This window comes from Marmota flaviventris, chromosome 1 (assembly GCF_047511675.1).
Source record: "Marmota flaviventris isolate mMarFla1 chromosome 1, mMarFla1.hap1, whole genome shotgun sequence".
Taxonomy (NCBI): Eukaryota; Metazoa; Chordata; class Mammalia; order Rodentia; family Sciuridae; genus Marmota; species Marmota flaviventris.
Window position 1 is genome coordinate 95,603,440 of NC_092498.1, and position 12,281 is coordinate 95,615,720.

Below are 12,281 nucleotides of genomic sequence, written 5' to 3' on the forward strand. Positions count from 1 at the left end.
TTTATACATTTAATACCTAAAAACCAAAGTTTCTAGGGCTGGAGTATAGCTTCACAGTAGAGAGGTTGCCTAGCATGTGTCTCAGCACTGAAAAAATAAATAAAAGTTTCTCCACAGCCCAAAGCATCATAAACCAAGGCAAAAGTCACACAGCAAACTGGGGAAATTATTTTTAACTCAAAAAAAAAACCCACCAAGGAAAATTTCCCTAATGTAGAAAAGATATCATAAATCAAGAAGAGAAAAAGTCAACAATGCAACAAGAAAGAAGGTGAAGGATTGAGATAATAGTTCATGGGTAAGCAAATACAAATGGCTTTTAAATACATTGAGGACGTTGAACATCATTCTTGGTAATGAAATATAAACTACTTCTTCATTGAAGTAGTTTTTCTCCTATCATACTGACATAAACAGAGTTTGATAGCACATTTGTTGACAGAGGTGAGGAGAAACAGCGCTCCCATATGGTTGAGGGGAGGTAAATAGAAATTAATCTCTATAGTATTTGATGGCAGTATTTATCAAAATAACCAATGCATACACTTTCTCACTTGTAGAAATTTATCTTACAGATTGCTATAGTTTGTGTATGAAGGATCCCCTGGAAGCTCTTGTGTTAATGCAGGAGGTGAAATGATTATAGATTGCAAGAGCTGTTGCCTAATCAGCAGATTAATCCACTTGATGGATTAATAATTTGAATGAACTAATGAGGTAGCAACCGTAGGCAGGTGGGGGCATGGCTTGAAGAAGCAGGCCGCTGGAGATGTGCCCTGGAAGGTCTTCTCTGTGCCCTCTGCTACCCAGCTCCCGACTCCACTTCTTATCCACCATGAGGTGAGTAGCTTTCCTTGGCCACACTTTATGCCTGATTGTCTGCAGTTCCTTAGACCCAGAACAATGACATTGGCTGACCATGGACTGAAACCTCTGAAACTGCAAGCCCAAGATAAACTTTTCCTCTTCTAAGTTGTACTTGTCGGGTATTTTTGTCACAGCCATAAAAAGTGGACTAACACACAGCTACACCTGAATCTGTGCAAAATGATACCAGAGCAAAAAGTTACTTATTGAAGAATTTGAATAAGAATTTGTGAAAGCATAGAGTTAGAAACAACTGTCCATTAATAGTCTACTTCAATAATTCATGGTACATCCATACCATAGAAAACAATGCAGTTGTAGGGGAAAATTGCAGAACTACCTGATATCCTAAATGTGAACAATTTCCAAGATAGATTATTCTGTGAGAGAGGGAAGACACCATGTGCTTTATGTTCTTATGCCCCCTGTAGGGAAAGGGAGGGCAGGGGAGAAAACATGAGAGGAGGAGGAGAAGAGAGAGAGAGAGAGAGAGAGAGAGAGAGAGAGAGAGAGAGAGAGAGAGAATATGAATGAATATGTCAGTTAATAAACTGCTTGTCATTGCTATCTTCTGAGGAAGGGGAGAGGGAAAGGGAGGTAGATTGTCATCCTGCATCATTTGTATGTTTTGAATTTTGAATCATGAGTCCACATTATCTAATAAAGAACCTTTCAAACTGTAAGAATATAGCTTTCTATAGAGATGTGTACATGTGAATTTATTTTTACAAAATAATCCAGATAAGAAAGTGACAACTTGAAAGTAAGAAATACAGAGGCTCCTAAAATAAGACAGTCATGTGATGTTTTAGCCTTTTAAAATGTCTTCTTGAATACTGCAAAAAAAAAGTGTTAGGTCTGTCAAAAATACAAGAACATTTCATAATCAAAACAAGAGTCTGTATAAACAAAGAATATTTTTTACACCATTTTTTTAGAATCATTTCAATTTGATAGGCATAGCAGGAGGAACCTCATCAGTGCCACATATAACATATCAGTCTACTTATTTTCAGTGTAGTTTGTATCACCTTTGTACGTTTAAATGGCTTCTTTTGACACACTTCTTTTGTAAGAACTTGATATTAAAAGTTCTTGCTGGGCTGCGGGGTTTAGTTCAGTGGTAAAGCACTTGACTGGCATTCATGGGGCCCCGAATCTGATCCCCCATATCAAAAAAACAAAACAAAAATCTTCTTGTCATTTTTTCCCTTTTACATTATATCACAAATGTATTTAATATTTCTCTTTCAGTGTTTAGAAACTAATTATGACTAAGGGTATGGATTTATGCCAGTTGAAGTAAAATCTTTTCAAAGAGTCAGATAGATCTACCTGACCTTATTATAAACATGGAATTTTAATTTCTGATAAAAATAATGTATATGAAGTCATATTTGTGTAAATAATATATAGAGAAATCACATATATTTCAAGCAACCAGAATATATTTATTGTTTCAGTTTTCTCAATCTTTGTCTTATAATAAAAGATAGCTCTCTGAATTCATTTATTAATTCTACAAATATGGAATGGATTCCTACTTTGTGCTAAGATCACCTACTAAACCCAAGGTAGTTTTAAGTTTCAGTAATATTTCCACATTTGCCTTCTTCATATTGTAATTGAGAAACTCATCAATTTAGATTAAGTATGTTTTAAGTAAAAAAAAATACTATTGCTAAAAAAAAATAAGTAGCATCATAAGTGCATTGTTTCTCACACAAATCAGATGAGAAATGAACTAAATTTTAAATTTTATTTAAAGCCCAACCTGAAATTTTTTATAATGATATAATATTGCATAATTTCCAAATATCAAATCTACTATAGTTCTATTTACTGGGAATGCCCCATGATGAAATTTTCCTTTCACTCATTATTGTATTGTCAAAGCCTAATACAGTGCCTGGTATAGAGTAGTGATTCAATTTTTTTTGAGTCAATGAGTGAAGGAATATTGTTTATTCCATTGTTTTTGAATCCAGGGATTCAAATATATTCAAATATGAATATCCTATCCTAAAGGATAGCATCAATATATACCAATGGGATTCATCATGGGAATTGCTATAGGAAGCAAACTTAAAGAAACAATTTTACTCAGAAGGGAATTGAAGTCCTGAGATGGAGGCACTGACATGTCTGGAGGAATGAGTAGGAGCCTTCTGGTTGGTCAGGAAGGGGAGTATACTTTTTGAAAGTTTGAGCAAAGTCATTAAGATATAAAAGTTCATAGTTCATATGGGAAACTGTAAATCAATGTATGTGGCTAGTAAGACAGTGATGGCCAGGACTGTAGAGGAATTGGAGACCAAATGGCAGATTTAGGAAGTGCAAAATAGTCAGTGTCTCATATATCAACTGAGATGTACTGGCCTTGACTCCAGATATGGGAGAAGACACGAAATTATGAATTACAGGTGCTGCCAGCTCTTTTACTTAATGTGCGGGAAATCTTTCCTTGTTGGCAAATTTACTTGACTCATTAAGATATACTTATCTTAAAGTAAACATATTAAATTAATGTCTGGAATTGGTAACCAATAGCAATAAGAGTATCTGGATTTAAAAAGTCCAGTCAGGGTGATGAATGTTCCTGGTCTGGCAAGAGGGGATGATCCTTTCTTCTCTTTTCCCTTCCCTCCCCTCCCCTTTGCTTTCCTCATCTTCTCTCTCTCTCTCTCTCTCTTTTTTTTTTTTTTTTTTGTACCAGGGATTGAAACTAGGGTGCTTAACCATTGATCCACATTGACAGCCTGTTTTTTATTTTTTATTTTGAGATGACTAAGGTCTTGCTAAGTTGCTGAGGTTGGTTTTGAACTTGGGATCCTCCTGCCTCAGCCTCCCAAATCATTGGAATTACTGGCATGTGTCACCACTCCCAGCTAGATGGAGTGACTTAAAATAGTTGTGTCATAGTGCCATCAGGTCCTCCAACCAATTCTGTTTCTTCCTATTAGTAAAATGGGATCAGAGCATTTATTGTTAAATCCTTCACTAGAGCATCAGTAGGTCCATCTCATATCTTATGGCTCACGCTAGACCTTACAAAGACTAATGTCTAAATCCTCTTCTACCTGTTTTGATTTTAGTGAGCATCTCAACAGTGTTTTTCCCATAAGTATAGTGCCATTTTTCAGTTAATTATGTTCCTTATTCATGATAAAGAAGCATAAATTAGGTAGTGAGAGTAAGACTAAAATGACAGTGACATATCCGTCATGAGTAAAGTGACCTACTTAAAACAGACGATAAATGAAGATTTTAAAACAAAGGCAACTAGAACTATGTCTAAAGTAAAATTCTGATATTAGGAAACCACAAAGAAAACCTAAGATAATATTAATTTTAAAATCACATTCAGACAAATCATTTTAAAAAATAAAGAAGACAATTTTATATTATTTTATGTTAGTGTAATAAACATTCTACAATAAAGATAACTTCAGAGACATTAAGCTCCAAATTAAGTATTGAAGTATATGATGCATAACTAAATATAAATGTTATATGGAATTACTGGTATATTGTCTTATACCTGAGAGAAACAATATTCTTAATTTCCAATGCAGTTCTCTGCCACATGCAACTCTTGGAAGTCACTCAAATGTACATATCCATTCCTCATCTGTTTATTACTGGGTAGTGGTATTTTGGATCATTATTTTCCTTCAATATAGTTTTAAGAATTTTTTGAACAGTCTGAGGGCAATATGTATCATTTTTAGAAAAACATAATTGTTCTTTTAAAAGTCTATATTAAATTTATTTCTCCACTAAAATAAATTAACAATTGTGGAAACTAGCAATTGAAGTTACATAAAATTAACAACAAAGCTACTGGACAGATGGGCAGGCAAAGATAAGAGGAGAGATTTTGTGGTTAGGACAGAAAGTAGCTGGCTAACATTTTGTGATATCTTTTTCTTCTGATGTATGTATTTTTTCTTTGACCACATAGAAGCATGTAGTAAGAAGTTTTCACAGGATGCAGAAGTAAATTTTGTTGTTTATAATCCTATGTCCTTGGAAAGTTTATTTGTATAAAGAGAAAGAGTGGTCTTTCCCTGGTTGGGATCTAAGTAGAAGTGAGAGAGTTTATAGGTTATCAGAGAAGAGGGATCCTACGTTGTCTAATGGCGGTTCTACCACAGAGGCACAGGGTACAAAAACGTGGCTGCCTGGTTCTTTGGGGCAGATGGGGCTATGGGAGCCCCACTGACCTTCTTATGTTCCAAGTCAGGCTGGAGTGGCAGAAATCTGTATTAGATTATATTATAAAGCTACTTGGTAGGGTAAGTGTAGAGAAGCAATCAAGGACCTAATGACTGCTTCTTCTTGCCATACTGAATCTTGGAAGCATTTAGTCTGTAGGAATGAGACATTGCTCAGGACAGAGAAGAGTTCTCAATAAAAAATTGTGCTTTTTTTTTTTTCTTTCTTTCTTTTTTTTTTTTTTTTAAATAACCTTCCAGGTAGAATGGGGGTCTTAAAATAAGAACATTGCTTACATAGAACATGTACATGTCTTGTGTCTTAGTTTATGAACAGAGTCATGCCCATTATTCTGACCCTGACCCTTTTTGAGCCTTGTTGTTTAAAAACTGCATTTGAAAGAGCCTCAAATATTGTTCAATGATTTTTCAACAGTACAAGGAAATATCTCTGTGTGTATACAACACGAGTGGTCTCATCTTAAACATCATTGTTGTCCAACATGGATTACGATTTTGAAACTGAACAGTAGAACCAGACAGGACTAAAGAATCCTTTGTAGATTCCAATGAAAGGACCAGGGAACTCCCGGCTTTCTGTTTGGACCTCCTTTGTGAGGTATCAAGGATTCCCTGCCCCTCTTGTCTCCCTCCATCCTTTCTTCTTGCAACTCTTCTCTCATCTTTTTTTCTTTCTCCATTCCCATTTAGAGTATTGAAGTTTGCTTAGAGTAGGAAGGAACAATAGGGACGACAGAAACTAAAACCAAGGATCCTAGAATAACCTCCTTTTGACAATGATTCTTAGCAGGAAACAATGATTTTGGAAGCATCTACTGTGTGCTCTCAAGAACCAACAAGAAAATATGGACGCTGAAATGAGATGAAGGATGATATCATAAGACTATGAGATAAAGCAGAGAGAAAACAGAAACTGGCTAGCTTGCAAAATGTTGTAGTCAGAGGGAAGGCGAACAGTTCTCATTTCTTTGCACGAGATCCCCAGGACTGAAGTTGTGAGATACAAGATCAAATCATAGATTTTCAAAGTAGTTTCTGTTCATCTTCTGTATTTCAGTGGTGTCCTTGATGATATTTCCTTTTTCACCTCAAATTTTAGTGGTTTCACATTTCTCTCTCTTTCCCTTAGCTTGGCTAAGGGATTGTTGATTAAATGTTTTCAAAGAGCCAACTTTTTGTTTCACTGATTTAAAAAAAATTTTTTGTTTCAATTTTATTAATTTCAGCTGATTTTAATTATTTCCTTTCTTTTACTGCTTTTGGCTTTGATTTGTTCTTCTTTTTCTAGGGCTTTGAGATGTAAAGTTAGGTTAATTGGTGGCTTTTTATTCTTTTAAAGGATGCACTTAATGCAATGAAATTTCCTCTTAGAACTGCCTTCATATCATAGTGTCCCAGAGATTTTGGTAAGTTGTGTCCCTATTCTCATTTAACTCTATTTCCTTTAAATTTCATACCTGATTTCTTCAGCTATTCATTGGTCATTCAAAGGTATGTTATATAGGCTCCAAATGTTATAGCAGCTTCAATTTTTTATTTTAACATTGATTTCTAATTTTATTCCATTATGATCTGATGAAATGCAAGGTATTATCTCTAATTTTTTTGTTGTTGTATTTGCTAAGAGTTGCTTTGTGGCCTAGGACGTGGTGTATCTTAGAGAAGGATCCATGTGCCACTGAGAAAAAAGTGTTTTCAGTTACTGATGGATGAAATATTCTATATATGTCTGTTAATTCTAAATTATTAATTGTATATTTTAGTTCTGTAGCTTCTTTATTTAGTTTTTGTTTGGAATATTTATTGAGTGATAAGAGTGTTATGTTAAAGTCACCCAGTATTATTGTGTTGCAGTCTATTTGAGTCTTGAAATTTTGAAGGGTTTGTTTGATGTATGTAGGTGCTCCATTATTTGGGGCATAAATATTTAAGATTGGTATGTCTTGTTGATATATTTTTTTCCCTTAAACAGTATCAAATGGCCTTCTTGGTTCCTTCTGATTGACTTTGGCTTAAAGTCCATTTTATCCAAGGTTAGGATAGAGACCCCTGCTTGTTTACAAGATCCATGGGAATGATAAGCTTGCTTTTTTCCCCATCCTTTTACCTCTAGTCTGTGGATGTCTTTGCCTATGAGGTGAGTCTCTTGGAGACAGCATAGTGTTGGGTCTTGATTTTTAATCCAATCCAAGAACAATAAGGACGACAGAAACTAAACCCAAGAATCCTAGAATAACCTCCTTTTGACAATGATTCTTAGTAGGAAATAATGATTTTGGAAGCATCTACTGTGTGTTCTCAAGAACAAGTCTATATCTTTTGACATAGAACATTTAAACAGGTCAATCTCAGGCAATAAAATTGAAGACACCATAAAAAACTTATCAACAAAGAAAAGCCCAGGACCAAATGGCTTCTCAGTTGAGTTCTACCAGACCTTGAACTTATATCAATACTCCTTAAATTATTCATGAAATAGAAAAGGAGGAAACCATGCCAAACTCCTATGAAGCTAATATCATCCTGATACCAAAACCACACAAGGATGTATCAAGGAAAGAAAATTTCAAACTAATATCCCTGATGAACATAGATGCAAAAATTATTAATAAAATCTTGGCAAATCATATACAAAAACATATTTAAAAAATAGTGCATTATGATAAAGTAGGGTTCATTCCAGGGATGCACGTCTAGTTCAACATATGTGAGTCAATAAATGTGACCCATCACATCAGTAGACTTAAGGACATGATTATCTCAATAGATGCAGCAAAAGCATTTGACAAAATTTAGCATTCATTCATGCTCAAAACACTAGAAAAATTAGGGATCGTAGGAACATACCTCAACATTGTAAAAGCTATATCTGCTAAAGCCAACATCATTCTAAATGGAGAAAAATTGGAAGCATTCCCTCTAAAAACTGGAACAAGCCAGGAATGCCCTCTTTCACTACTTCTATTCAAAATAGTCCTGGAAACCCTAGCCAGAGCAATTAGACAGATGAAAGAAATTAAAAGGATATGAATAGGAAAAGAAGAACTTGAACTATTACTATTTGCTGATGACATATTTTTATATTTATAAGACCCAAAAACTCCACCAGAAAACTTCTATAACTCATAAATGAATTCAGCAAAGTAGCAGGATATAAAATTAACACACATAAATCAGTTGTGTTCCTATACACCAATGATGAATCAGCTGAAAGAAAAATAAGGAAAACTATTCCATTCGCAGTAGCCTCAAAAAAAGGGGGGGGGGGAATCAATCTAACAAAAGAGATGAAACACCTCTACAATGAAACTACAGAGCACTAAAGAAAGAAATTGAAGAAGACCTTAGAAGATGGAAAGCTCTCCCATGTTCTTGGATAGACAGAATTAATATTGTCAAAATGGCCATACTACCCAAAGTACTACACAGATTTAATGCTGTTCCTATTAAAATTTCAATGATATTCTTTATAGAAATAGAAAAAGAAGTTTTGAAATTCATTTGGAAAAATAAGAGGCCCAGAATAGTCAAAGTGATTCCCAGAAAGAAGTGTGAAACAGTAGGCAAAACCAGACCTTAAATTGTCTACAGAGCAATAGTAACAAAGCAGCATGGTATTGGCACAAAAACAGACATGAAGACCAATGAACAGATTAGAAGACACAGAGTCAAACCCACATAAATAAAGTTATCTCATACTAGACAAAGGCACCATAAATACATTGGAGAAAAGATAGCTTCTTCAGTTAATGGTACTGGGCAAACTGGAAATCCATATGTAGCAAAACTCACCCTCCACAAAACTCAACTCAAAGTGGATCAAAGAATTAAGCATTACACCAGTGACTCTACACCTATTAGAGACTCTACACCTACCAGAAGAAAAAGTAGGCCCAACTCTTTACCATGTTCTTGGATAGGCAGAATTAATATTGTCAAAATGGCAAAAGCACTATACTGATTTCCTCAATAAGACTCCTAAAGCATAAGAAATAAAATCAAGAATCAATGAATGGGATGGTATGAAACAAAAAGCTTCTTCCCAGCAAAGGAAATAATCAAGGTTATAAAGAGAGAGCTTATAGAATGGGAGAAAATCTTTGCCACTGCACCTCAGATAGAGCATTAATCTGCAGGATATATAGAGAACTCAAAAAACTTAACAACAATGCCCCCCCCCCCCCAATAATCCATTCAATAAATGGGCTAAGGAACTGAACAGGTACTTCACAGAATCAGATATATGAATGGGCAAAAAATATATGAAAAAATGTCCAACATCTCTAGCAATTAGAGAAATGCTAATTAAAACTACACTGAGATTCCCTGGCTCAGAATGGCAATTATCAAGAATACAAGCAACAATAATTGTTGGTAAGGACGTGGGGAATGAGGTTCACTTATGCATTGCTGGTGGGATTGCAAATTGGTACAACCACTCTGGAAAGCAGTATGGAGATTCCTTAGAAAACTTGGATTGGAACCACAATTTGTCCACGTTATCTCACTTCTTGGATTGGAGTTTATACCCAAAGGACTTAAAATTAGCATACTACAGTGACATAGCCACTTCAATGTTTATAGCAGCTCAATTCAGAATAGCCAACCTATGGAACCAATCCAGGTTCCCTACAACAGATGAATGGATAAAGAAAATGTGATATGTATATATACACAATAGAATATTACTCAGTCACAAAGAAGAATAAAATTATTGCATTTGCTGGTAAATGGATGGAACTAGAGGCTATCATGCTAAGTGAAATAAGCTAGTCCCCAAAAAACCAAAACAGAATGTTCTCTCTGATATATGGATGCTAACACACAATGAGGGAGGGGAATATTAGAAGTTCATTGGACTAGACAAAGGGGAAGGAAGGGTGTATGGTAATAGAAAATACAGTACAATGAATTGGACGTATTTTTTCCTGTCCTCATATATACATGATCAATGTAATTCCACATCATGTACAACCCCAATAATGGGTTACTAATTGGAACAAGTTATACTTATTCTATGTATGTTTAATATTTCAAAATATACTCTACTTTTATGTAAAAATAATTAAAAAATGATCAAGGTACATGGCATAAGGATTATCTTGGATATAAAGCTGATACTGACTATTGTATGAGAGCCATATGGGCTTGCTGGTTTTGTGCCCAATGAGCACAACCTGTAGGAAGGAAAATTTGAGTCGTAGATTTCTATATGTCATGGTATAAAAAAGAGAGAAGAAAGAGACCATGTTTTTATATCACATGGATATATCAGCTCCATCCAAGATAGAAATGTAAAACCACTACTATCACCGACACCCAGGTAATTGATCTCACCTCTGTTGAAAGGATTAAGAGGTAAGCAAAATAACATAAGAAAAATCTTCCACTGGAAACCCTCTAATACTCTTCAGCTGCTGCCTCTCTTAGTTCACTAGGCTTTATTATTGAGTTTGTGCTAAAGGAATGAAGTGGTTACCTCCTTCAGGAGGTGCCTATCAGTACAGTCCTACTTCTCTGAAATGAGCCATTGTTTCTTTGAGGACCATTCCAGGACTTTCACTATAATACTTTTTCTTCTAGAAGGTTATAGCAAAAGTCAAATCAGCATATTAGACATATTTAATTCCATGATTAGTCTGTTCCCAAGGCCACATTTTTTCTATATCATTCCCTATCCCATATTAGACCCAGCTAATTTATTCAATAGAAACTTCAGAAATGAGGTAAAATGATAACCTTAAGATGCTGATTTAGAAGAGATGTCTCAATTTGAAATGTCTCTTCCATTATGATATCCCACAGGATAAAATTTAATTCAAAGATTAAGTTCTCTTGCAAGTTAAAATCCAAACACAATTAAAGACTAAAAGAATTAAAATGTGAAATTCAATTCACTTGGCTCTGAAAGTTAAAGTTGAAAGAAACAAAAGTTCCAAATTTATTTTTCCCAGTTCTCAATTCATTCCATGCCAGCTCTGTGGGTTTTTGATACCAGTGGAATTGATGTGTTTTTGTTTTGTTTTGTTCTATTCCTGCCATCTTACACCTGGAAGAATATAGTTAATTCAGAGTTACTAGGTCAGTGCCAAGCCATTGAGTACCTTATATTTTATAAGTATTTTATAATGCTAAACCTGCACACATGACATTTAGGAAAATAACCAACTCCTAGCCCCCCAAACTTTATCTCAGCTAAAATAATTCTCAGAAAACCTTAAGCCAAAGTCAGATCCAAAGTGGAGAAGAATGGGGACATTTCACTTACATATTTGCAGGGCATTTTTCAATCACAGTATAGGTATGTCTGTTGCTTACCTGTATTTGGAAATTGGATGGACTTAAAGCTGCACAGTCAAGAGAATGAATTTTCCAATGATCCCAGATGAAAGAAAGAAAAGTGAAAAACAGAAAATGTAACCAACACCTGCCTTACATACTTATTGGATTATTTTAGTTTTCTGGTAGAATTAGTCTGATTATGGAAGATATGAAAACTTTTTTTCTTATTTTTTTCTCATAGGTGGTAGGATACACTCCATGAATTAAGAAAGTAAAGGTTGAAATACTAACTGACACAAATTAAAAATGCAGTGTGGACACATGACAAAAGTTCTTCATAGAAGTTTCTGTAAGTGAAGGCTGGGTTGTGGCTCAGTGGTAGAGTGCTAGCCTAGCATGCTTGAGGCACTGGGTTCGATCCTCAGTACCCATAAGAATAAAATAAGATACTGTTTTCACCTAAAACTAAAAAATAAATATAAAAAAGAAGTTTCTGGAATCGAGAAATATGAGTTTCCTGTCTTGATATAGCCTTTGTTATACAATGAAAATTCAGATAAATGCAACAAGAGCGATCATTTGCTGAGCAAATACTTTACTTATCCCTCATTGAAGATAATTTTCAGAAATTAAGGAAACTAGCATTTATCAGTTATCTGACAACAATTAATATATCAGCTGTGTATGATGCACGTTTCCTTTTCATAGTAATCTTGTGAATATAAGTCAAGTATTATCTTGTTGTTTTTCACAGGAAAATCTTGTGGCCCAGGAAGGCTCAGTAAGTAACCCAAGTGGACAGTGGCAGACCCTGGTCTGGGTTCACTCTGGCTATGGCTTAACTAAAGATGCCTCTTAAGGATGCAAGCTCTGCCAACTTTCATTCAGTTGCAC